General features: G+C 47.1%; 1 protein-coding gene across 1 annotated transcript in view; it reads left to right on the forward strand.

Annotated features, from left to right (window-relative positions):
• Positions 1-24466, forward strand: part of LOC139260165 (uncharacterized) — a 164009-nt gene extending 139543 nt beyond the window's left edge. Inside the window, exon 2 of the mRNA XM_070876404.1 lies at positions 24441-24466. The gene's annotated coding sequence lies outside the window, so the exon portion shown is untranslated. The remainder of the gene's footprint in view (positions 1-24440) is intronic.
• The last annotated feature ends 2646 nt before the right edge of the window (positions 24467-27112 follow it).

The raw sequence follows: 27112 nt of genomic DNA on the forward strand, positions 1-27112 counted from the left end.
TGGTTCCGAATTGTTTGCCTGTCATTCCGTACACGTCTGCTTTCTGCATCTGGTGAAAATGAGAGTTTGTATCAGCATGGACTCCCGGAAGAAAACCTCGAACATTTCGTCTCCCAGCCTGAGGGGAATGGTGAGTTGACAATCTATCACTGAATGACAATGGCGGAGACTCGGTTCCGCCCTTCAGTAGGATTACGACCGCCTTCTGGTCCGAGGTCAAAAAAAGTTCAACGTTCAAGGTGCCTAAAATCGACCCAGAGTTTGCCTCCACTATAACTTCACCGCTCCCAGCGGTAAAACCAGTTAAGAAATCGTTGGTGCGCCAGCTTTCTGGCGTGGCTGAATTTCGGCCCATGAGTTCAAATCCCACCGCAGCAGGTGGGGAATTTAAGTTCAATTAAATAAATCTGGAATAAAAAGTTAGTATCAGTGCATGGAGACCATGAAACTACTGGGTTTTCAGAAAAACCCAACTCATTCATTAATGTCCTTTAGGGAAGGAAATCTGCCGTCCTTATCCAGTCTGGCTGTATGATGTTTGCAGAAAGAGTAAGAGCTTATATTTATGTAGCATCACATCATGTCTTCATGATGTAGTATGGTGATATGGGGGGTTCTAATAATCCAGAGAGCACGAGGTCAAATCCTACCCAGGGCAGTTTGAGAATTTGAATTAAGTTAAAAAATAACCTGGAAATAAAAATCACTGGTATCAGTAAAAGTAACCATGAAGCTATTGGATTATTGTAAAAACCCATCTGGTTCACTAATGTCCTTTAGGGAAGTAAACCTGTCATCCTTACCCAGTCTGGTCTATATGTGACTCCAGACCCACAGCAATGTGGTAGACTTAACTGCCTCCAACACTGCCTCTGGTGCGACAGTGCAGCCTTCGGCTGCCTGAGGAAGAGAGTGTTCGAAGATCAGGCCCTCAAATCTGCCGTAGTAATACCCGCCCTCCTGTATGGCTCAGAGACATGGACCATGTACAGTAGACACCTCAAGTCGCTGGAGAAATACCACTAATGATGTCTCCGTAAGATCCTGCAAATCTCCTGGGAGGACAGACGCACCAACGTTAGCATCCTCGAATAGGCCAACATTCCCAGCATCGAAGCACTGACCACACTCGACCAGCTCCATTGGGTGGGCCACATTGTTTGCATGCCTGACACAAGACTCCCAAAGCAAGTACTCTACTCGGAACTCCTACACGGCAAGCGAGCCCCAGGTGGGCAGAGGAAATGTTTCAAGGACACCCTCAAAGCCTCCTTGATAAAATACAACATCCCCACTGACACCTGGGAGTCCCTGGCCTAAGTGAAGGAAGAGCATCTGGGAGGGCGCTGAGCACCTCGAGTCTCGTCGCTGAGAACATGCAGAAAACAAGCGGAAGGAGCGTGCGGAAAGGCAGTCCCACCCACCCTTTCCTTCAACGACTGTCTGTCCCACCTGTGACAGAGACTGTAATTCCCATATTGGACTGTTCAGTCACCTAAGAACTCACTTTTAGAGTGGAAGCAAGTCTTCTTCGATTTCGAGGGACTGCCTATGATGATATAATGGCCACTCAGTTGTAATCAAGAAGGCACCACCGCCATCTCGAGGGCACTCAGAGATGAGCAATAAAAGCTTGTCTCGCCGGCGACATCCACATCTCATAAACAAATATAAATAAATGTTGATATATTGTGGGACCTCCGCAAAACACGCTCTGATTTTGAGCGCTGTAAGCACTTTTGAGGCACTTTATCAAACAAAGTATCTACTTGCCGCTGCTTAGGCCGCAGAGTCACATGATGCAGGAATTTACATCCAAAGTCAAGCACTTTTTTGATAGGTGAAGAAAAGGATGGTGCTAGTCCTGAGCTTGGATGAGGCTTCCTGTGTCACCCTCCCCCAATCCCTCTATGGTCTGTGGCCTAGGATTTGGAGATTGGAGCTGGAGGGCCTGAAATTCAAGCACCTTCCTCCAGTGGTCCTTTGTTCCCACCTGTTATGTCCCACCTGGTCTTGCAGGCTTATAAATAATGGTAGTGTCATGTATGTACATGCTGTTTGTAGCCACCAGATAGTGTCATTGTTGGAGGCCACTGAGCAGCACGCACATGGTGCTGCTCTGGGATAAAAGGCCAGACATTTGGAGAGTCAGGCACTTTGGGCCATAATAAAGCAGAAAAAAGGTTGTACCTTGTTCAGTTAAACAGTACTCAGTTTGTACCTTTATTGCATACATAATATTTGGCGACGAGAATACAAGAACCTTTGTTCGCAAAATGAGCATGATTGGATTTTTGGAGCGATTTGTCGAGGGAGAAGATTGGGAAGACTTTGTGAACCGTTTGAACCAGTACTTCGTGGCCAACAAAATGAAGGGGGTCGACGATGCAGATTGGTGCCGGGCTGTGTTCCTCACAGTCTGATAAAAAAAATCTACTCATGCCTAGTGATCCAACAGAGAAAACGTACGAGGAGTTATGTACATTGGTATGGGAGCACCTCAAGCCAGACGATGGCATCATTTTGAGATACGGGTTTTATACACATGTTCGATCGGAGGGCCAGAGCGCAGCGGAATTCGTTGCCGACCTGAGACGTCTAGCGGGACTGTGCAAGTTTGGGATGGTGTTGGCAGACATGCTGTGGGACTTCTTTGTTATCGGTATCAACCACGAGGTGATCCTGCACAAACTTCTGGCAGTGGAGGAGTTGCATTTAAAAAGGTCCAACCAGATCGTTCAATCAGCTATGAAGACAGACAGTGTTTAAAGCAAATATCGGTGAAGAACTGAACCTTAGCAAGTACTGTAAATGCAATTGATTCGGCGTTCGGCAGAGCGGCACATGGCAGGGCCTATCCGGCTGCATTCGCGAAACCCGTGGCTGCCCAAAGTCCGCCAACGGGATTGTATCCGACTTCTCCTTGTTGGCATTGTGGGGGAAATCATCGGCACCAGCAATGCCGATTTAAGCAATATAATTGCAAAGGCTGTCCGAGAGTGGGGCATCTCCAACGCAATGGTCCGCAGATGAGCAAGCGAGCTGCGACACACCATGTGGAGGATGAGTCAGACTAGCGTGGATCTGGATACGCAATCCGAGATGACAGAGGAGGAAGTGTATGGACTGTACTCTTTCATAACCAAGAGTAACCCAATTTTGGTTAACGTGAAGTTTAACGGGATACAGTATGGTAGAAAAATAAACTTTAGCGTGTGTGTACGTTGTTAAAAAGATGCATCAATACCTGTTCGGTCTGAGGTTTGAATTAGAGACTGATCACAAGCCGCTCATTTCGTTGTTTGCCGAGAGCAAAGGTATCAATACCAATGCTTCATCCCGCATCCAAAGGTTGGCACTGACATTATCTGCCTATGATTACGTCATTCGCCACAGACCTGGCACAGAGAATTGTGCTGATGCTTTGAGCCGGTTGCCATGGCCCACACCGGAGGTGGAAACGCCACAACCGGTAGATTTAATGTTAATCATGGATGCTTTTGAGAGTGAAGGTACCCCTACAAAAAATTGAAAATAGGTGCAGGAGCAGGCCATTCGGTCTGCACCACCATTCAATATGATCATCGTTGATCATGCAACTTCAGTACCTCACTCCTGCCTTCTCTCCATACCCCCTGATCCCTTTAGCCATAAGGGCCACATCGAACTCCCTTTTGAATATATCCAATGAACTGGACTCAACAACTTTCTGTGGTAGAGAATTCCATAGGTTCACAATTCTCTGGGTGAAAAAGTTTCTCCTCATCTCAGTCCTAAATGGCTTACCTCTTATCCTTAGACTGTGACCCCTAGTTCTGTACTTGCCGAACATCGGGAACATTCTTCCTGCATCTAACCTGTCCAATCCCGTCAGAATTTTATATGCTTCTATGAGATCCCCTCTCATTCTTCTAAATTCCAGTGAATATAAGCCAAGTCGATCCAGTCTCTCCTCATATGTCAGTTCTGCCATCCCAGGAATCAGTCTGGTGAAGCTTTGCTGCATTCCCTCAATAGCAAGAATGCTCTTCCTCAGATTAGGAGACCAAAACTGTACACAATATTCAAGGTGTGGCCTCACCAAGGCCGTGTACAACTGCAGCAAGATCTCCCTGCTCCTACACTCAAATCCTCTCGCTATGAAGGCCAACATGCCATTTGCTTTCTTTACTGCCTGCTGTACCTGCATGCCTACTTTCAATGACTGATGTACCATGGCACCCAGGTCTCGTTGCACCACCGCTTTTACTAATCTGTCGCCATTCAGATAATAATCTGCCTTCCTGTTTTTGCCACCAAAGTGGATAACCTCACACTTATCCACATTATACTGCATCTGCCATGTATTTTCTCACTCACCCAACCTGTCCAAGTCACCCTGCAGCCTCTTAGCATCCTCTTCACAGCCCACACTGCCACCCAGCTTAGTGTCATCTGCAAACTTGGAGATATTACATTCAATACCTTCATCTAAATTATTGATATATATTGCAAATAGCTGGTGTCCCAGCACTGAACCTTGCGGTACTCCATTAGTCACTGCCTGCCATTCTAAAAAGGACCCATTTATTCTCACTCTTTGCTTCCTGTCTGCCAAGCAGTTCTCTATCCACATCAATACATTACCCCCAATCCCATGTGCCTTAATTTTGCACACTAATCTCTTGTGTGGGACCTTGTCAAAAGCCTTTTGAAAGTCTGAATACTCCACATCCACTGGTTCTCCCTTATCCACTCTATTAGTTACATCCTCAAAAAATTCTGGAAGATTTGTCAAGCATGATTTCTTTTTCATAAATCCATGTTGACTTGGACCGATCCTGTCACTGCTTTTCAAATGCGCTGCTATTACATCTTTAATAATTGATTCTAGCATTTTCCCCACGACCAATGTCAGGCTAATCGGTCCATAATTCCCTGTTTTCTCTCCCTCCTTTTTTAAAAAGTGGAGTTACATTAGCTACCCTCCAATCCATAGGAACTGATCCAGAGTCCATGGAATGTTGGAAAATGACCACCAATGCATCCACTATTTCTAGAGCCACTACCTTAAGTACTCTGGGATGCAGACTATCAGGCGCTGGGGATTTATCGGCCTTCAATCCCATCAATTTCCCTAACACCATTTCCTGACTAATAAGGATTTCCCTCAGTTCCCTCAGTTTCTCCTTCTCGCTAAACCCTCAGTCCCTTAGTATTTTCGGGGGGTTATTCGTGTCTTCCTTAGTGAAGACAGAACCAAAGTATGTGTTCAATTGGTCTGCCATTTCCTTGTTCCCTATTATGAATTCCCCTGATTCTGACTGTAAGGGATCTACATTAGTCTTCACTAATCTTTTTCTCTTCACATATCTATCGAAGCTTTTGCAGTCAGTTTTTATGTTCCCTGCAAGCTTACTCTCATATTCTATTTTCCCCTCCTAATTAAACTCTTAGTCCTCCTCTGCTGAATTCTAAATTTCTCCCAGTCCTCAGGTTTGCTGCTTTTTCTGGCCAATTTATATGCCTCTTCCTTAGATTTAACACTATCCCTAATTTCCCTTGTTAGCCACGGTTGAGCCACCTTCCCCATTTTATTTTTACGCCAGACAGGGATGTACAATTGTTGTAGTTCATTCATGTGATCTTTAAATGTCTGCCATTGCCTATCTACCGTCAATCCTTTAAGTATCATTCGTCAGTCTATCCTAGCCAATTCACGTCTCATACCATTGAAGTTACCTTTCTTTAAGTTCAGAACCCTTGTCTCTAGTAAAGGTGGTAAAGGGTTGCATCCTCAAAGGGGATTGGTCTGCCACATCGAAACAAATGTGCGAGGAGGCCAAACCGTACATTCATCGCAAGGACAAACTGTCTATTCAAGCACATTGCATATTGTAGGCAATCGAGTTGTAATGCCGAAGAAAGGGAGAGAGATGTTTGTGCGTGAGTTATACAGCATACATCCTGGTATAGTGATGTTGAAGGCCTGTTGAGTATCTGTAAAGCATGCACTCCCATGTTCCGCCACCAAGGAGTGCATCTACTGAAGTCCCAAGGGATCCCAGCATTCCTTGGGAGCACTGTATATAAGTCGGCCCCTAAGGCCTGTTCCTTACTCTGGAGTGTCTTAATAAAGACTGAGGTCACTGTTACTTTAACCTTCCTGTGTGCAGTCTTATCTATGTTTGGAACACAATAACTGGTGACGAGTATACGAATCCAACGCAAAGATGCAACAAACTGTGGGCATCCTGGAGAAGTTCTCGGAGGGTGAGGACTGGGAAGCCTATGTCGAACAGCTAGACCAGTACTTGTAGCCAACGAGCTGGACGGAGAAGGAAGCTCTGCAAAAAGGAGAGCAGTCCTCCTCACAGTCTGCGGGGCACCGACCTACAGCATCATGAAGAATCTTCTGCCTCTGGTGAAACCCACAGATAAGTCGTATGAGGAGCTGTGTACACTGGTTTGGGAGCATCTTAACCCGAGGGAGAGCGTGCTGATGGTGAGGTATCGGTTCTACACGTGCCAGCGATCTGAAGGTCAGGAAGTGGCGAGCTACTTCGCAAGCTAAGGTGACTTGCAGGACAATGTGAGTTTTATGGCTACCTGGAGCAGATGCTGGGCATTGGCCACGAGACCATCCTACGAAAACTTTTGACTGTAGAGACACCGACCCTCAGTAAGGCCATTGCGATAGCACAGGCGTTTATGTCCACCAGTGATAACACCAAACAATTCTCTCAGCACACAAATGCTAGAAATGTTCATAAATTAACTGGAACTGTGTTTGCGAGCAGAAATGTACAGGGCAGAAACCACGAGTCTGCAACTGCCAGCAGGCCTCAGGTGACCCAGATGACTCAGAGTCCGCAACAAAGGATGAATGCAAGGCAATTCACACCTTGTTTGGCATTGTTGAGGCTTCCATTCAGCCTATTCATGCCGCTTCAAAGGGTATGTTTGCAAGAGCTGTGGAACAATGGGCATCTCCAACCTGCTCTGCAAAACCTGCTAACCACCACGTGGCAGAGGAAGATCAGTCCATGGTGGATCAAAGCAATTTTGAGCCTCAGAGAGAGGAGGCAGATGCTGAAGTACACGGGGTGCACACATTTTCGATGAAATGTCCACCTATAATGCTAAATGTAAAATTGAATGGCTTACCCATAGCCATGGAACTGGACACTGGCGCTAGCCAATCCATCATGAATAAAAAGATGTTTGAGAGATTGTAGCGCAGCAAGGCACTCAGACCAACCCTGAGCCCCATCCACACGAAACTGAGAACGTACACCAAAGAGCTTATCACTGTCCTGGGCAGCGCCATGGTCAAGGTCACCTACGAGGGCATGGTGCATGAACTGCCACTCTGGCTTGTCCCGGGCGATGGGCCCACACTGCTTGGAAGGAGCTGGCTGGGCAAAATCAGCTGGAACTGGGATGACATCCGAGCGCTATCACATGTTGATCAGGCCTCATGTACCCAGGTTCTTAACAAATTTCCTTCCTTTTTTGAGCCAGGCATTGGAAACTTTTCCAGGGCGAAGCTACAGATCCATTTGGTCCCAGAGGCACGGCCTATTAACCACAAGACGCGAGCGGTACCTCACATGATGAGGGAGAGAGTGGAAATCGAGCTGGACAGGCTGCAATGCGAGGGCATCATCTCCCCAGTGGAATTCAGCGAGAGGGTCAGCCCGATTGTTCCAGTACTCAAAAGTGATAGCACCGTCAGGATTTGCAGCGATTATAAAGTAACTATTAATCGTTTCTCGCTACCGGACCAATACCCACGACCTAAGGCAGACTACCCATTTGCGATGCTGGCAGGAGGCAAGACGTTCACCAAGCTCGACCTAACTTCAGCCTACATGACGCAGGAGCTGGATGAGTCTTCGAAGGGCCTCACCTGCATCAACACGCACAAGGGACTGTTCATCTACAACAGATGCCCATCTGGAATTCGATCGGCTGCAGCGATCTTCCAGAGAAACGTGGAGAGCCTACTCAAGTCGGTACCATGCACGGTGGTTTTTCTGGACGACATATTGGTCACGGGTCGGGACACCATCGAGCACCTACAAAACCTGGAGGAGGTCCTCCAGCGACTGGATCGCAGAGGGCTGTGGCTGAAGAGGTTGAAATGCATCTTCATGGCAACAGAAGTGGAGTTTTTGGGGAGAAAGATCGTGGCGGACGGCATTCGGCCCACAGACGCCAAGACCGAGGCTATCAGGAACGTGCCCAGGCCACAGAACGTCATGGAGCTGCGGTCGTTCCTGGGACTTAACTATTTTGGTAACTTCTTACCAGTGTTAAGCACCCTCTTAGAGCCCCTACATGAGTTATTGCATAAAGGTGAGAACTGAGTATGGGGGAAAAAAAACAAGTAATTGCTTTTGAGAAAGCCAGAAACATTTTATGCTCCAACAAGCTGCTTGTATTGTATAACCCGTGTAAAAGACTTGTGCTAGCATGTGATGCGTCGTCGTACGGAGTTTGGTGTGTATTACAACAAGCTAACGTTGCAGGGAAGTTGCAACCTGTTGCCTATGCCTCCAGGAGCTTGTCTAAGGCCGAGAGGGCCTACAGCATGATTGACAAAGAGGCATTAGCGTGTGTGTTCGGGGTAAAGAAAATGCATCAGTACCTGTTTGGCCTCAAATTTGAGCTGGAAGCCGATCACAAGCCCCTCATATCCCTGTTCTCTGAAAACAAGGGGATAAATACTAATGCCTCAGCCCGCATACAAAGGTGGGCACTCGCGCTATCAGCATATAACTACACCATCCGCCACAGGCCAGGCACCGAGAACTGTGCGGATGCTCTCAGTCGGCTACCATTGCCCACCATAGGGGTGGAAATGGCGCAGCCTGCAAACTTGTTGATGGTGGCGCAGCCTTCAGACTTGTTGATGGTCATGGAAGTGTTTGAAAATGATAAATCACCTGTCACGGCCCGCCAGATTAGGACTTGGACCAGCCAAGATCCTCTGCTGTCCCGAGTAAAAAACTGTGTACTGCATGGGAGCTGGGCCAGCATCCCCGTTGAAATTTAAGAGCTAATCAAGCCGTTCCAGCGGCGAAAGGACGAGCTGTCCATTCAGGCAGACTGCCTGTTGTGGGGTAACCACGTAGTGCTACCCAAAAGGGCAGGGAGACGTTCATCTCGGATCTCCACAGCACACACCCGGGTATAGTAATCATGAAAGCGATAGCCTGATCCCACGTGTGGCGGCCTGACATCGACTCTGACTTAGAGTCCTGTGTACAGCAATGCAGTGTGTGTGCTGAGTTGAGCAACGTGCCCAGAGAGGCACCACAAAGTTTGTGGTCCTAGCCCTCCAGACCATGGTCGAGGATCCATGTCGACTATGCGGGGCCGTTTCTCGGTAAAATGTTCCTGGTGGTGGTGGATGCTTTTTCAAAATGGATTGAATGTGAAATAATGTCGGGAAGCACCGCCACCGCCATCATTGAAAGCCTTAGGCCATGTTTGCCACCCATGGCCTGCCTGACATACTGGTCAGTGACAACGGGCCATGTTTCACCAGTGCCAAATTTAAAGAATTCATGACCCGCATTGGGATTAAACATAAGAACATAAGAATTAGGAACAGGAGTAGGCCATCTGGCCCCTCGAGCCTGCTCCGCTACTCAACAAGATCATGGCTGATCTGGCCGTGGACTCAGCTCCACTTACCTGCCCGATCCCCATAACCCTTAATTCCCTTATTGGTTAAAAACCTATCTATCTGTGATTTGAATACATTCAATGAGCTAGCCTCAACTGCTTCCCTGGGCAGAGAATTCCACAGATTCACAACCCTCTGGGAGAAGAAATTCCTTCTCAACTCGGTTTTAAATTGGCTCCCCCATATTTTGAGGCTGTGCCCCCTAGTTCTAGTCTCCCCTACCAGTGGAAACAACCTCTCTGCCTCTATCTTGTCTATCCCTTTCATTATTTTAAATGTTTCTATAAGATTAACCCTCATCCTTCTGAACTCCAACAAGTAAAGACCCAGTCTACTCAATCTATCATTATAAGGTAACCCCCTCATCTCCGGAATCAGCCTAGTGAATCGTCTCTGTACCCCCTCCAAAGCTAGTATATCCTTCCTTAAGTAAGGTGACCAAAACGGCACGCAGTACTCCAGGTGCGGCCTCACCAATACCCTGTACAGTTGCAGCAGGATCTCCCTGCTTTTGTACTCCATCCCTCTCGCAATGAAGGCCAACATTCCATTCACCTTCCTGATTACCTGCTGCACCTGCAAACTAACTTTTTGGGAGGTGGGTGGGATTGGTGACCCATCCACCTCCACGGAGGTGTGTGCGGGACCTGACCCATCCACCTCCATGGCACGAACCTGGTATTGCAGTACTTCCAGGAACGGTGCAGTGGCTCTAGGCCTTTTGGCTAAGAGCATTGGCGCAGAGTGATCCTTGACTGGTGCCGGGTGACCTCTGGCGTTTGACAAAGAATTGTAACGATTGGACATGAATTTATTAAAAAAAATAGTTTCATGCACAAGGACCCCCAGGTCCCTCTACACCTCAGCATGTTATAATTTCTCCTCATTCACATAATATTCCCTTTTACTTTTTTTTTTCCCAAGGTGGATGACCTCACATTTTCCGATATTGTATTCCATCTGCCAAACCTTAGCCCACTTGCTTAACCTATCTAAATCTCTTTGCAGCCTCTCTGTGTCCTCTACAAAACCCGCTTTCCCACTAGTTTCATGCACAAGGACCCCCAGGTCCCGCTACACCTCAGCATGTTGTAATTTCTCCTCATTCACATAATATTCCCTTTTACTGTTTTTTTTCCCAAGGTGGATGACCTCACATTTTCCGATATTGTATTCCAACTGCCAAACCTTAGCCCACTCGCTTAACCTATCTAAATCTCTTTGCAGCCTCTCTGTGTCCTCTACAAAACCCGCTTTCCCACTAATCTTTGTGTCATCTGCAAATTTTGTTACACTACACTCTGCCCCTCTTCCAGGTCATCTATGTATATTGTAAACAGTTGTGGTCCCAGCACCGATCCCTGTGGCACACCACTAACCACCGATTTCCAAACCGAAAAGGACCCATTTTTCCCGACTCTCTGCTTTCTGTTAGCCAGCCAATTCTCGATCCATGCTAATACATTTCCTCTGAGTCCGCGTACCTTTATCTTCTGCAGTAACCTTTTGTGTGGCACCTTATCGAATGCCTTTTGGAAATCTAAATACACCACATCCATCCGGTACATCTCTATCCACCATGCTCGTTATATCCTCAAAGAATTCCAGTAAATTAGTTAAACATGATTTCCCCTTCATGAATCCATGTTGCGTCTGCTTGATTGCACTATTCCTATCTAGATGTCCTCGGCCCCGTTTAAACCAGCCTCCAATGGGCAGGCAGAGCGGGCAGTACAAACAATCAAACAGAGCTTTAAACGAGTCACAGAAGGCTCGCTCCAAACCCGCCTATCCCGAGTACTGCTCAGCTACTGCACGAGACCCCACTTGCCCCCGGCTGAGCAACTCATGAAATGGACACTTAAAACCAGACTCTCACTGGTTCACCCCAACCTGCATGATCAGGTAGAGAGCAGGCGGCAGCAACAAAATGTAAATGATGGTCGCGCCACTGTGTCACGGGAAATTGATCTGAATGACCTTGTGTATGTGCTAAACTATGGACATGGTCCAAAGTGGATCGCGGGCACGGTGATAGCTGAAGAAGGGAGTAGGGTGTTTGTCATCAAACTAGACAATGGACAAATTTGCAGAAAGCATCTGGACCAAAGGAGGCTGCGGTTCACAGACTGCCCTGAACAACCCACAGCAGACACCACCTTTTTCGAGCCCACAACACACACCAAAAGGATCAATGACACCACCCCGGACCAGGAAATCGAACCCATCACATCCAACACCCCAGCCCAGCGAGGGCACAGCCAAAAAACCAGAACAGACATTTGTACCGAGTGATGTGGTGTATCTGTAAAGCATGCACTCCCATGGTTCCGCCACCAGGGAAAGCATCTACTGAAGTCCCAAGGGATCCCAGCATCCCTTGGGAGCACTGTATGTAAGCTGGCCCCGAAGGCCTGTTCCTCACTCTGGAGTGTCTTAGTAAAGACTGAGGTCACTGTTACTTTAACCTCCCTGTGTGCAGCCTCATCTGTGTTAGGAACACAATAAGGCTATTGCCGGGTCCCACGTATGGTGGCCAGGAATTGATTCTGAGCTGGAAGCATGCGTGCATCAGTGCAACACCTGCATGCAGCTCAGCAAAGCACCAGAGGAATCGCCGCTGAGTCTGTGATCATGGCCATCCAAACCTTGGTCCAGGATCCATGTAAATTTTGCAGGTCCCTTCCTGGGTAAGATGTTTTTAGTGGTGGTGGATGCATTTTCGAAGTGGATAGAATGCATAATCATGTCATCCAGTATGTCCACGGCAACCACAGAGAATCTCAATGTCACGTTCGCGACACATGGTCTGCCTGACATAGTGGTGAGCGACAATGGGTCCTGCTTCACCAGTCAGGAGTTTCAGGAGTTTGTAAAACTTAATGGTATAAAACATGTAAGGTCAGCACCGTTCAAGCCTGCGTCCAGCGGGCAAGCAGAACGTGCAGTACACATTATCAAGCAAAACATGAGGAGAGTAACCCAAGGGTCACTGCAGACCCACTTGTCTTGCATATTGCTGAGTTACAGGACAAGACCTCACACGCTCACAGGGATCTCGCCTGCTGAACTTGTGATGAAAAGAGGTCCTAAGACCAAGTTATCTCTTGTACACCTGGATTTAAGTCATCATGTTGAATACAGAAGACAGAGTCAACAAGCGTACCACAATCGCGCAACTGTGTCACGCGAGATTTCTGTTAATGATCCTGTACATGTGTTTCATTATGGTCAGGGTCCCAAATGGATCGCTAGTATGGTCATGGCCAAGGAGGGCAACAGAGTATTTGTTATTAAGCTCAAGAATGGGCAAACTTGCAGGTAACACATGGATCAAACAAAGCTGAGGCACACAAACAAGCCAGAGCAGTCGGATGAAGAAACCGTCGACCACCAACCAACCTACCAGCAGCCTTCAGTGGACTCAAGGGTCATCAGAGAACCCGGTATTTCTATCATGGACTTGTTCAATAAAAATGGCCTTTCAATTCCTGACATGGCCACTGCCATCCCCAACAAATCAGCCATCCAGCCACCAGCCACAACAGACTCCAAACATTCACCCAAGGCAGGAATCGAACTGAGATGGTCAACCCGGGAGCATAAAGTACCGGATCGTCTCAACCTGTGAAAGACTGTGATAAGATCTCTGCGGAGGGTAGTGTCATGTATTTACATGCTGTTTGTAGCCACCAGATAGTGTCATTGTTGGAAGCCACTGAGCAGCACGCAAATGGTGCTGCTCTGGGATAAAAGGCCAGCCATTTGGAGAGTCAGGCACTTTGGGTCGTAATAAAGCAGAAACCAGGTTGTACCTCGTTCAGTTAAACAGTACTCAGTTTGTACCTTTATTGCATACATAACAGGTGAGATATTGGAAGTTTAAAGCATGCAGACACTGACACCCCCTGTCCACTCCCTCCTTCCGCCAATGGTCCCGTCATGCGACAGGTCCCAGGATATAGCTGCCCAGAATCGGCCCAGATTTGGAGCAGATAAAGAAAATTATTGGAAATCTGAAATCAAAGCAGAAATGGAAATGTTTTCTTTCTTCATTCACGCGATGTGGGTGTTGCTGGCAAGGCCAGCATTTATTGCCCATTCCTGGTTGCCCTTCAGAAGGTGGTGGTATAGGTACTCCCACAGTGCCGTTAGGGAGAGAGTGCCAGGATTTTGACCCGGTGACGATAAAGGAACGGCCGATATATTTCCAAGTCAGGATGGTGTGTGACTTGGAGGGGAACTTTCATGTGGTGGTATTCCCATGTGCCTGCTGTCCTTGTCCTTTAAGGTGGTAGAGCTTGCGGGTTTGGGAGCAGGTCAATCAGTATCTGTAAAGAGAAAAGACGGATGAATATCCAGGAACCCAGGAGCGAAGTCGGGAGTATTGTGTATGCAAGCACTCTGATAATGACTCCACGAGGTAAGGGTATAGTACTTGAACTGTAGTGACCTTAGTCCTTTATTGCAGCTTCTAGAGTGAGGACACCAAGAGGTGTGCTCCCTTTTATACTTGGTTACCTGCAGTGTACAGGTGACTCTTGGGTCTCCAGCAGCAGCACCCTCTGCTGTACAGGTATAGTGTATACAGGGTGAAGGTACATTCAGTGGTCTAGTGTTACAGTAAATTAATTAACATGCATACATAACAACACTCTCCCCTAAGCCTTTCCCAAGTCCTTATTGCCATGTCATGGGGAGTTGATCAGTAGTGGGCTGTGGGAGGTTGTGGTGAGAGTTGTGTGGGTGCCAGGTGATCTATGTGCTCGTGGCTGCACTCATCCATTCCTCCCCCGCCCCCATACATAGACCATGTGGGTGTCATTATTGGAGAATTCCGCAGTGGTGGAGCAAGTGCTATGGGTAAGGTACATACATTGTAGAATGGGTAGGTGGTGGCGTTTAGTGGTGGGCAGGGACAGGGTGGTGTGGGCTCCTTGTCCTCCATTGATGATGGGAGTCTGGTCATCCCAGGTTCCACCGGGAAAGTTAGAGGGTACTGACCTCTTGCTCCCGGTGCTGGCCCTGATGGCCAGGGGGGAGTAGAGCCGATCTGGGGTAGGTTGCCAGTGGTGGTGGCTGTGCTGCCCATTGACTGCTGTCCCTGCAGTGGGTATGCTCCCACTGAGTGTATATGAGCCCTTCCTGGGGCATCACATTGGTCCCGGAAGTGCAGGCTACATGATCAGATAGCCCACTGGACCTGGGTCTTTCCCACGGGGGTTTTCCTTTGGCATTGACAGTATACTTGTAGAACCCGGTATCATTTATCATTCTATCATTAGCATACATGACACATTGGCTCCGATCGCGACTAGTCGACTCGACATTGTTGTATCTCTTTACACTTTCACATTCGTCACTTACAACGCTTTCCTGTGTATCGGTATCTCTATACAAGGTTACATTTATCATGTTAGCATTACTGGCATCACTGTTCAACAGTATGAACTTGTTACTTACATCACTTTTTGAAGCATTCGTTACATTTCTCCCATTAGCATTGCCGATATCACCATTTAACAGTACATTTGTATAACTTGCATTCATTTACTACACTTTTATCTTTAATATCACTAGCATCACTGTGCCTAGAGTGGAACTGTCCTTTTAATTGTTTTGGGTTGCCGGTCTCCTTTAAGAGGGCCTTGTAATCTTTACTCCAATCCGGTTCGCCGCTCGGTAACACGTGTTGCTCCCTCAGCGCTGCCCCTCATGGTCTGGTCGTGGCCATCTTATTCCAGGTGCTTCGCCTCGTGGTGCAGGCGCCATCTTCTCTCTCTTCGCGAGGTAGGCTGCGGTAATCCTTTTCTCCCCAGGTTCTGCCACGGACGCCAGGAATCTACCTTCTGCGCCGATTGTCTTCCCTTGGAGTCCTGCTACTGGAACCGGAAAGTGAGGTCTGGTCATTCAGGTTGGATCATCTCGCCGCTGAGTTGTGCCGTCTGTGTCGGCGCCACGCAGTCAAGTCAGATAGTAGGATTTTCAGGTGCTGCGATGGATCCAAGTTTGGGGTTGCGTGGGATGTCGATCGCCGGGGCCCGGAGGCCGTCGTCGCTCCGACAGATTTGGACTTGCTTCATCCATCTTCTATCCAGCAGCGTTGGACCATCACCGGCAATAATCCAGAAGGGGAGCTTGTACATCGCACCGCCATGGGACACCTGGACCTCCATGCTGCCAACGACTGGGATGGTGTATTTTGTGTAGGTGAGCAGCTTTGCCTGGATTGGGGACATTTTTGGTCACTCGGCGGGATTGTCCCAGAGTTTCTCAAAGGCAGTCTGATTCATCAACGACTGGCTCGCCCCTGTGTCGATCTCCATCGAGACTGGAACCCCGTTGATTTCCACTTCCATTTACCACGGGGAACTCTCGGTGGAGCAGGTATATATTCCGTATTCCTCTTCCAGGGGCTGAGCAGCTTCGTCTTCGTCGGAGCCCAGGTGATCGGCCAACTCTTCAGCGACCCGGTGCGCAAAACTTTTTCTATACATTCGCTGAAAGTGACCTTTAGTGTTGCAGCCTTTGCAGGTAGTCTTTGTATCGGCACTGGTGGGCCCTGTGGTTTCCTCCACAGTGCCAGCACAGGGCTAGCCGGTTGGCCCCATGTGGCGGACTCAGGATTGCGGGACTTGGGGCAGCATTCTTCCCTCTGAAAGTCGCCATTCTGTTCACTGTACTCATTGGGTTAGAGTCCTGGGTGTGGGTCATCATCCGTTTGGAGTCGCAGACTGAAATCATGAAGGCCTGGCTCACTTTGATTGCCTTCTTCAGGGTGACCGTAGTGTCTGCAGAGAGCAGTTTATGGAGGAGGCCCTGGTGGCCGATTACAATAACGAAGATGTCCCACAGTGCTTTGGTGAGCTGGTCGCCAAAATCACACTGTGCAGCCATTCTTTTTAGATCTGCAGCATATGTAATGTAGGAAACGTGGCAGCCATTTTGTGCACAGCAAGCTCCCAAGAACAGCAATGAGATAATGACCAGATAATTTGTTTTAGTGATGTTGGTTGAGGGATAAAAATGGCCAGGACATTGGGAAGAACTTCCCTACTTTTCCTCAAAATAGTGCCATGGGATCTATGATATCCACCTGCGAGGGCAGACTGGGCCTCGATTTAACATCTTATCTGAAAGACAGCACCTCTGACAGTACAGCACTCCCTCAGCACTGCACCGGGAGTGTCAGCCTAGATTTTTGTGCTCAAGTGTCTGGAGTGGGACTTGAACCCACAGCCCTTCTGACTCCCGTGCATCCCAATAATAGTAGACAATCAGGGGCTAAAGGGAGGGAGGAAATTGAAACACTCATCACTGGAGAAAAAGTACCAGGCAAACTAATGGGACCAAAGACTGACAAGTCCCCTGGACTGATGGGCTTCATTCTAGGGTCTTAAAAGAAGTGGATGCAGAGATCGTGGATGTAGACCCCAAGCTCTGGAGTTCCCGACTAAATCTCTCCACCTCTCTTTCCTCCTTCAAGATATTCCTTAAAACCTACCTCTTTGCCCAAGCATCTTGTCACTTGCACTAATTTCTACTTATGTGGCTCGGTGTCAAATTTTAAAATCTCATAATACCCCTGTGAAGTGGCTTGGGACATTTCACTATGTTAAAGGTGCTACTTACATACAAGATGTTGTTGTTATTGGTTGTAATCTTCCAAAATTCCCTAGATTCTGGAAAGGTCCCAGTGGATTGGAAAACAGCAAATGTAATGCCCCTATTCAAGAAAGGAGGGAGACAGAAAGCAGGAAACTATTTGGCCAGTTAGCCTAACATCTGTCATTGGGAAAATGCTGGAATCCATTATTAAGGAAATAGTAGTGGGACATTTAGAAAATCATAATACAATCAATCAGATTCAACATGATTTTATGAAAGGGAAATCATGTTTGACAAATTTATTAGAGTTCTTTGAGCATGCAACGAGCAGGGTGGATAAAGGGGAACCAGTAGATGTAGTGTATTTGGATTTCCAAAAGACATTTGATAAGGTGCTACAAATAAGGTTACTACACAAGATAAGAGCTCATGGTGTTGGGGGTAATATATTATCATGGATAGAGGATTGGTTAACTAACAGAAAACTGAAAGTTGGGATAAATGGGTCATTTTCAGGTTGGCAAACTGTAACTAGTGGGGTGCCACAGGGATCAGTGCTGGGGCCGCAATTATTTAATGATTTGGATGAAGAGACTGAGTGTATTGTAGCCAAATTTGCTGATGACATAAAGATAGATGGGAAAGCAAGTTGTGAGGAAAACACAAAGAGTCTGCAACAAGATAGGCTAAGTGAGTGGGCAAAAGTTTGGCAGATGGAGTATAATGTGGGAAAATGTGAGGTTATCCACTTTGGGTGGGAGCAGCAGGAAGGCTGGGGGTGGGGGGGGGGGGATAAATAGCAGCCCAGCCAAGGACCCAGCGCGGCACCGAACCCAGCAGCAATGCGGGGGGGGGGGGGGGGGGGCGTGAAATGGTAAACCAGAAGAAGAACGTCGCCTCCATGGGGTAGGTTTCGCCATAAAAATGAAACAGTTGGCTGTCTCAGAGACTCCCCTTGGCTCACCCTTGCCCGGAACCAATGCACTATGGTCATCAGCGCGTATGCCGAAGCTAGAAACGAGACCAAAGAGGAATTCTACTCTAGCCTTGGCGGAGCGGGCTCGTGCTCCTATTTCTTATGCTTTATGCTCTTCCATCATTTTATGCTTTTATTTGGATTTCCAGCAATGGCGTTTTCCCTTTAGCCCCTGGTGTTGTTGGTCCTGTTATTATTTGCACCAAGTTCTGCACCGCCCCGTTTAATACAGTATTTAAATATATATATTTAGCATTGATGTACATTTCGCAAATGAAACAACAATCCCGCGAGTTGCCCAGGTTACAGTTTATATTCAATGAGACTACAGTTGATTAAAGCGAAAATAAACATTCAAGAAACCCACAATCTCTCAACTGAAACTGAAACTCAACAGAATTAAAATTCTCCTCACTCCCCATTAAATGTTTTATAATTCATGAATACAGTCTCAAAAAGTGAAAGAGTATTTTAATGTAGCTCACACAGACAGAAACATGTGTGTTTTTGTGGACAGCCTGGACACAAAGATTGATAGAACTCCTCCGCTTCATCCCGGCTCATGTAGGTATAAGGCGGCCGGAATCGTTGACTCCACTCCATTTCGCAGACGGTGAGGTGTTTGCACTCCAGGGGGACCGGGAACTCGGGCTTTTCATCGGGCAGGTAGAAGGCAAAGCTCACAAAGTCCCAGCACCGAAGGTCTGGGTAACAGTCGTCGACTCTCCACGCCCCATCGCCACCCTCCCGCAGCACTCGCACTTCCGAACCTGTTGATTCTGGGCTCCATGTCCAGTTGGTGCCTTCCCGGGAGACAACTTCAGAAGGGAGTGGAGGGCATCTCTCAAATAGCTTGACACCGGGCGGGTGGACAGCCACAGTGTGCATGATCTCCAGATTATATTTGAAAGTTCCCAACACGCTGAACGCGGGATCTTTCCCCTGGCACACTGTTTTCCGATACTCGGCTATCAGATCATTTACATTGTAGGTAAATTTGAAATTCCCGTAGTTGGACTTTTCCAGGAAAGCGGGAGAGCTGATGTACTGCTCCACCAGGGAGTCCCGCAAACCTTCCAGGTCTTGGGGTGAGGCTTCAGTGGTTTGGCTCAGCCATTTCCCCACTCTTTCCCTCTGGACCTCCCTCTGCACCTCCATTTCCTCCTGGTTCACTTGGACGCCCCACCAGGAGAAGCGAACCTTCAGCTCTTCTCCAATCTGCTTTATGTTTGCTTTCTTCAAGCACTGATCGGTCAGGATGCCCTGGACTCCATTTTTGTCGGTCACATGGATTAGATTGGTAATGGAGAAAGAAGAACGCTTCCCTTCTCGGGGAATATCGATATTTATCCCGAGTAAAGCAGAGTGAAGCCTCTGCCCCATTCCCTATGGGTGACATGCCTCAGCGGGTAGAAATCTTCGGGTCCACGGAACCCAGACTTAATTCGCTGCCATCGTGCGTTGGTGAACATGGCTTCCTGCGGCTGGAGAGCAGTGAGTGAGAGCAACTCCAACGCCAAACGCAAGAAAGTGAGCTGAACTGTCGTGTGACATTCAGACCCACCCTCCTCCAGATCGTGCGTCATCTATTCTCGATATTGGTTGTTATGTTCGAAAACAGAAGTGCCCTACCAACCACTTGTGACAAATGTAAATCGGAAGTATCGCCGGTTTGGAGAGCAATCTGGGTTCAATTATTGTCCCCGCTCGCGGCCTTCCACGAGAGGTGGGCACCGGAGGGACTGGAGTGCATCATCACGCCCGGCAACCAAATTTTAATTTGATTTTACGTTTTAAAGTTTAATTTGTTTTAATTGCCGGTGCTTTTAGTGTCCCCCTCCCCTTTTATAGGGGGCACTGGAAAAAATTTGATTTTAGCGCCCCAAAAAAAAGAAAAACACAAAAAAAAAGAAAAAAAGGGCCTTGAAAATGTCTGCTGTGTCATCCAGGGCGGGTGGCACGGTTTAATGTTTATGTTTTTTTTCAGGTAAACTCAAAAAGAGTTTCAATTATTGTCCCTTCAACTCCCCCCCCCCACCAACTAGCAGCATCCCATTGAAATTATTTAGAATTACATCGGATATACGGCCCAGAAACAGGCCATTCGGCCCAACCAACCAGTCCACGCCGGCGTTTATGCTCCACTCCAGCCTCCTCTCGTCTTTCCTCGTCTAAATCTATCAGCATAACCCTCTTTTCCCTCATATGCCCGCGGCTGTGGGGGTCTCGAGGCCCGGGGACGCTCGGGGCTGTGGGGGGCTCGGGGCTCTGGGGGCTCAGTGGAGGCAACCTTGTGTTGGACGCATGTGCAGAAAAGGATGAGTGGGAATTGAGCTGGGGGCGGAGTCGGTAATGTTTGTTCTCACTTTCGTTTCTGCTCGACGGGTACTGCTCTTGGGGTTACTCCAGAGAACCCGGATTCCCTCCCTTCCTGTTCGGTTGGAGGGAACCATGTACACCGGTCAGAAATGGTATCGAATTAGGGTTGGGTTCGGCGGACCGGAAGACTTCTACCCCCTGAAACATGTTAGCCTCAAGGAGTGGGGCAGAGTGTTCACGTACCCGGACTCCGCTTCACTTGAACTCAAAATCGACGATCTCCAAGACGGAGAACGCACTTGTTTCTCGATCACAAACGTTACCCACGTCACTAACTCGAAGGGAGTCAAAGGCATCCTCGCCGACCAGTGCATGAAGTTTGCAAACGGAAAAGAAATTGGAGAAAATCTGAGCGTCCGTTTCTCGTGGTGGCATGCCAGAGTGAATCAAGAGGAAACAGAGGAAAAGAAGAGAGAACACAGGGAGACAACGGGAAACTGGTTAAGAAACCAATCCCAGGACCTGGAAGGTTTGCGGAACTCCTTGGTGGAGCAGTACATCAGCTCTCCCGCTTTCCTGGAAAAGTCCAACTACGGGAATTTCAAATTCACCTACAATGTAAATGATCTGATAGCCGAGTATCAGAAAACAGTGTGCCAGGGGAAAGATCCCGCGTTCAGCGTGTTGGGAACTTTCAAATATGATCTGGAGATCATGCACACTGTGGCTGTCCACCCGCCCGGTGTCAAGCTATTCGAGAGATGCCCTCCACTCCCTTCTGAAGTTGTCTCCCGGGAAGGCACCAACTGGACATGGAGCCCAGAATCAACAGGTTCGGAAGTGCGAGTGCTGCGGGAGGGTGGCGATGGGGAGTGGAGAGTCGACGACTGTTACCCAGACCGTCGCTCCTGGGAGTACATGAGCTTTGCCTTCTACCTGCCCGATGAAAAGCCCGAGTTCCCGGTCCCCCTGGAGTGCAAACACCTCACCGTCTGCGAAATGGACGAGAGTCAACGATTCCGCATCGTGTATCTGAGCCGGGATGAGGCGGAGGATCTCCGCAGATCTCTGTGTGAGTCGCCCGGAGCTAAATAAAAACAGTGCGCTGCGAACAACTCCAATTCTCAGCTGTCTGTCAGCAATATTTTAAACTTGACTCTCTGACCTTTTGGGATTGTTTGCAATAGTTTGCGATAATTTCATATATTAGCATTCAAAATAATATTAGGAAAAATGTGACTTCTATTTTACTGCGTAGTCACAGTGGGGTTATGTTTATTGATCACCTTATTGCCTATAGACTGGTTACGCCCCCTGAGGTGGTCACACACACGGGTCCTGTTTTCAGAAGGCACATCTCTTCCATGTTCGGGTTGTCGCCAATGTGTGCGAACATTATCGTTGAGAAAGAAGTTCAATAGGAGCAGGAGTCGGCCATTTGACCCCTGGAGCCTGCTCCGCCATTCAATAAGATCATGGCTGATCTGATCATGGACTCAGCTCCGCTTCCCTGCCCCCTCCCCATCACCTCTTATTCTCTTATCGCTCAAAAATCTTCGCCTTAAAGATATTCAATGACCCAGCCTCCACAACTCTCGAGGGCAGAGAATTCCACAGATTTACAACCCTCTGAGAGAAGAAACTCCTCCACATCTCAGTTTTAAATGGGCGGCCCCTTATTCTGAGACTGTGCCAACTAGTTTTAGTTTCCTCTGAGTGGAAATATCCTCTCTGCATCCACCTTGTTGAGCCCCCTCATTATGTGATATGTTTCAATTAGATCACCTCTCATTCTTCTGAACTCCAATGAGTATAGGCCCAACATAGAAAATAGGTGCAGCAGTCGGCCATTCGAGCCTGCACCATCATTCAATAAGATCATGGCTAATCATTCCCTCAGTACCCCTTTCCTGCTTTCTCTCCATACCCCTTGATCCCCTTAGCCGTAAGGGCAATATCTAACTCCCTCTTGAATATATCCAATGAACTGGCATCAACAACTCTCTGCGGTAGGGAATTCCACCGGTTAACAACTCTCTGAATGAAGACGTTTCTCCTGATCTCAGTCCTAAATGGCTTACCCCTTATCCTTAGACTGTGTCCCCTGGCTCTGGCCTTCCCCAACATCGGGAACGCTCTACCCGCATCTAACCTGTCCCGTCCCGTCAGAATCTTATATGTTTCAATGAGATCCCCTCTCATCCTTCTAAACTCCAATGTATAAAGGCCCAGTTGATCCAGTCTCCTCATATGTCAGTCCTGCCATCCAGGGAATCAGTCTGGTGAACCTTCGCTGCACTCCCTCAATAGCAAGAACGTCCTTCCTCAGATTAGGAGACCAAAACTGAACACAATATTCCAGGTGAGGCCTCACAAGGCCCTGTACAACTGCAGTAAGACCTCCCTGCTCCTATACTCAAATCCCCTAGCTATGAAGTCCAATATACCATTTGCCTTCTTCACTGCCTGCTGCACCTGCATGTCAACCTTCAATGACTGATGTACCATGACACCCAGGTCTCGTTGCACCTCTCCCTTTACCAATCTGTCACCATTCAGATAATAATCTGCCTTTGTGTTTTTGCCACCAAAGTGGATAACCTCACATTTATCCACATTATACCGCATCTCAGACAGCAAGTACTCACTTATACTGAACACATTAGCCCATCCAGTGGCCTATGACATCAAAGTAACTTAACCCTGTCCTAGCCAGTCTCTTACGCACTGCATGTCAACCTTCAATGACTGATGAACCATGACACCCAGGTCTCGTTGCACCTCCCCTTTTCCTAATCTGCCGCCATTCAGGTAATATTCTGTCTTCGCGTTTTTGCCCCCAAAGTGGATAACCTCACATTTGCCCACTCACCTAACCTGCCCAAGTCACCCTGCAGCCTCCTAGCATCCCCCTCACAGCTCACACTGCCACCCAGTTTAGTGTCATCTGCAAACTTGGAGGTATTACACTCAATTCCTTCATCCAAATCATTGATGTATATTGTAAAGAGCTGGGGTCCCAGCACTGAGCCCTGCGGCACTCCACCAGTCACTGCCTGCCATTCTGAAAAGGACCCTCTGCTTCCTGTTTGCCAACCAGTTCTCTATCCACGTCAGTATATTACCCCCAATACCATGTGCTTTGATTTTGCACACCAATCTTTTGTGTGGGACTTTGTCAAAAGCCTCTTGAAAGTCCAAATACATCCACCGGTTCTCCCCTGTCCACTCTACTAGTTACATCTTCAAAAAATTCTAGAAGATTTGTCAAGCATGATTTCCCCTTCATATATCCATGCTGACTTGGATTGATGCTGTCTCTGCTTTCCAAATGTGCCGCTCTTTCATCCTTAATAATCGATTCCAACATTTTCCCCACTACTAATGTCAGGCTAACCGGTCTCTAATTACCCGCTTTCTCTCTCCCTCCCTTTTTAAAAAGTGGTGTTACATTAGCTACCCTCCAGTCCATAGGAATTGATCCAGAGTCGATAGACTGTTGGAAAATGATTACTAATGCATCCACTATTTCTAGGACCACTTCCTTAAGTACTCTGGGATGCAGACTATCAGGCCCTGGGGATTTATCGGCCTTCAATCCCATCAATTTCCCTAACACAATTTCCCACCTAATAAGGATATCCTTCAGTTCCTCCTTCTCACTAGACCCTCGGTCCCCGAGTACTTCCAGAAGGTTATTTGTGTCTTCCTTCGTGAAGACAGAACCAAAGTGTTTGCCCAATTGGTCTGCCATTTCTTTGTTCCCCATTATAAATTCACCTGAATCCGACTGCAAGGGACCGACGTTTGTCTTTACTAATCTTTTTCTCTTCACATATCTATAGAAGCTTTTGCAGTCAGTTTTTATTTTCCCGGCAAGCTTCTTCTCATACTCTATTTTCCCCCTCTTAATTAAACTCTTTGTCGTCCTCTGCTGAATTCTAAATTTCTCCCAGTCCTCAGGTTTGTTGCTTTTTCTGGCCAATTTATATGCCTCTTCCTTGGATTTAACACTATCCTTAATTTCCCTTGTTAGCCACGGTTGAGCCACCTTCCCCGTTTTATTTTTACTCCAGACAGGGATGTACAATTGCTGAAGTTCATCCATGTGATCTTTAAATGTTTGCCATTGCCTATCCACCGTCAACCCTTTAAGTATCATTTGCCAGTCTATTCTAGCCAATTCACGTCTGAAACCATCGAAGTTACCTTTCCTTAAGTTCAGGACCCTAGTTTCTGAATTAACTGTGTCACTCTCCATCTTAATAAAGAATTCTACCATGTTATAGTCACTCTTCCCAAGGGCTCTCGCACAACAAGATTGCGAATTAGTCCTTTCTGATTACACATCACCCAGTCTAGAATGGCCAGCTCCCTAGTTGGTTCCTCGACATATTGGTCTAGAAAACCATCCCTAATACACCCCAGGAAATCCTCCTCCACCGCATTGCTACCAGTTTGGTTAGCCCAATCAATGTGTAGATTAAAGTCACCCATGATAACTGCTGTACCTTTATTGCATACATCCCTAATTTCTTGTTTGATGCTGTCCCCAACCTTACAAATACTGTTTGGTGGTCTGTACACAACTCCCAACCTACTCAACCTATCTTCATAAGTCAACCCTCTCATCTCCAGAATCAACCTCGTGATCCTTCTCTGAACAGCCTCCAATGCAAGTATATCCTTCCTTAAATATGGAGACCAAAATTGCACACAGTACTCCAGGTGTGGCCTCAACAATACCCTGTACAGTTGTAGCAGGAGTTCTCTGCTTTTATACTCCACCCCCCTTGCAATAAAGGCCAACATTCCATTTGCCTTCCTGATTACTTGCTGTATCTGCATACTAACTTTTTGTGTTTCATGCACAAGGACACCCAGATCTCTCTGTACTGCAACACTTTACAATTTTTCTCTATTTAATTTATAATTTGCTTTTCTATTTTTTCTGCCAAAGTGGATAACTTCACATTTTCCTACATTATACTCTATTTGCCAAAATTTTTCCCACTCACACAGCCGTCTATATCCCTTTGCAGATATTTTGTGTCCTCCTCACAATTTGCTTTCCTATCCATCTTTGTATCAGCAGCAAACTTGGCTACATTACACTCGGTCCTTTCATCCAAGTCATTAATATAGATTGTAAATAGTTGAGGCCCCAGCACCGATCCCTATGGCACCCCACTAGTTACTGATTGCCAACCGGAAAATGACCCATTTATCCCGACTCTCTGTTTCCTGTTAGTTAGCCCATCCTCTAACCATGCTAATATATTACCCCCAACACCGTGAACTTTTATCTTGTGCAGTAACCTTTTATGTGGCACCTTATCGAATGCCTTCTGGAAATCCAAATACACCACATCCACTGGTTCCTCCTTATCCATCCTGCTCATTACATCCTCAAACAACTCCAGCAAATTTGTCAAACAGGATTTCCCTTTCATAAAGCCATGCTGATTCTGCTTGATTGAATTATGCTTTTCCAAATGTCCTGCTACTGCTTCCATAATAACGGACTCCAGCATTTTCCCAATGACAGATGTTAGGCTAACTGGTCTATAGTTTCCTGCTTTCTGTTTCGTTTTTTAAATAGAGGCATTACATTTGTGGTTTTCCAATCCACCGGGACCGCCCCAGAATCCAGGAAGTTTTGGTGGATTACAACCAATGCATCCACTATCTCTGCAGCCACTTCTTTTAGGACCCTAGGATGAAAGCCATCAGGTCCAGGGGACTTGTCCACCTTTAGTCCCATTATTTTACCGAGTACTACTTCTTTAGTGATAGTGAGTGTTCCTCCCTCTCTATAGCCCCTTGATTATCCCCTATTGGGATGTTTTTAATGTCTTCTACCGTGAAGACCGATACAAAATATTTGTTCAAAGTCTCTGCCATTTCCCTGTCTCCCATTATTAATTCCCCAGTCTCATCCTCTAGACCAACATTTACTTTAGCCACTCATTTCCTTTTTTATGTACCTATAGAAACTCTTACTATCTGTTTTATATTTCGTGCTAGTTTACTTTCATAATCTATCTTCTCTCTCTTTATTTGTTTTTAGTCATTCTTTGCTGGATTTTAAAAGTTTCCCAATCCTCTGGCTGCCCACTAGTCTCAGCCACTTTGTATGCCCTTGTTTTCAATTTGCTACCATCCCTTACTTCCTTAGTTAGCCACAGATGGCTATCCCTTCTCTTCCATCCTTTCCTTCTCATTGGGATATATTTTTGTTGAGAGAGTTATGAAATATCTCCTTAAATGTCTGCCACTGCTCATCAACCATCCCATTCTTTAATCTATTTTTTCCTGTCCACTTCAGCCAATTCTGCCTTCACACCTTTGTGGTCTCCTTTATTTAAGCTTAGGACCCTGGTTAGAGATCCAACTTTCTCACCCTCCAACTGAATTTGAAATTCAACCATGTTATGGTCTCTCATGCCTAGAGGATTCTTTACTAGGGGATCATTTATTAATCTTGTCTCATTACACAGTACCAGATCTAAGATAGCCTGCTTCCTGGTTGG

Source organism: Pristiophorus japonicus, chromosome 3 (assembly GCF_044704955.1).
Source record: "Pristiophorus japonicus isolate sPriJap1 chromosome 3, sPriJap1.hap1, whole genome shotgun sequence".
Classification (NCBI taxonomy): Eukaryota; Metazoa; Chordata; class Chondrichthyes; family Pristiophoridae; genus Pristiophorus; species Pristiophorus japonicus.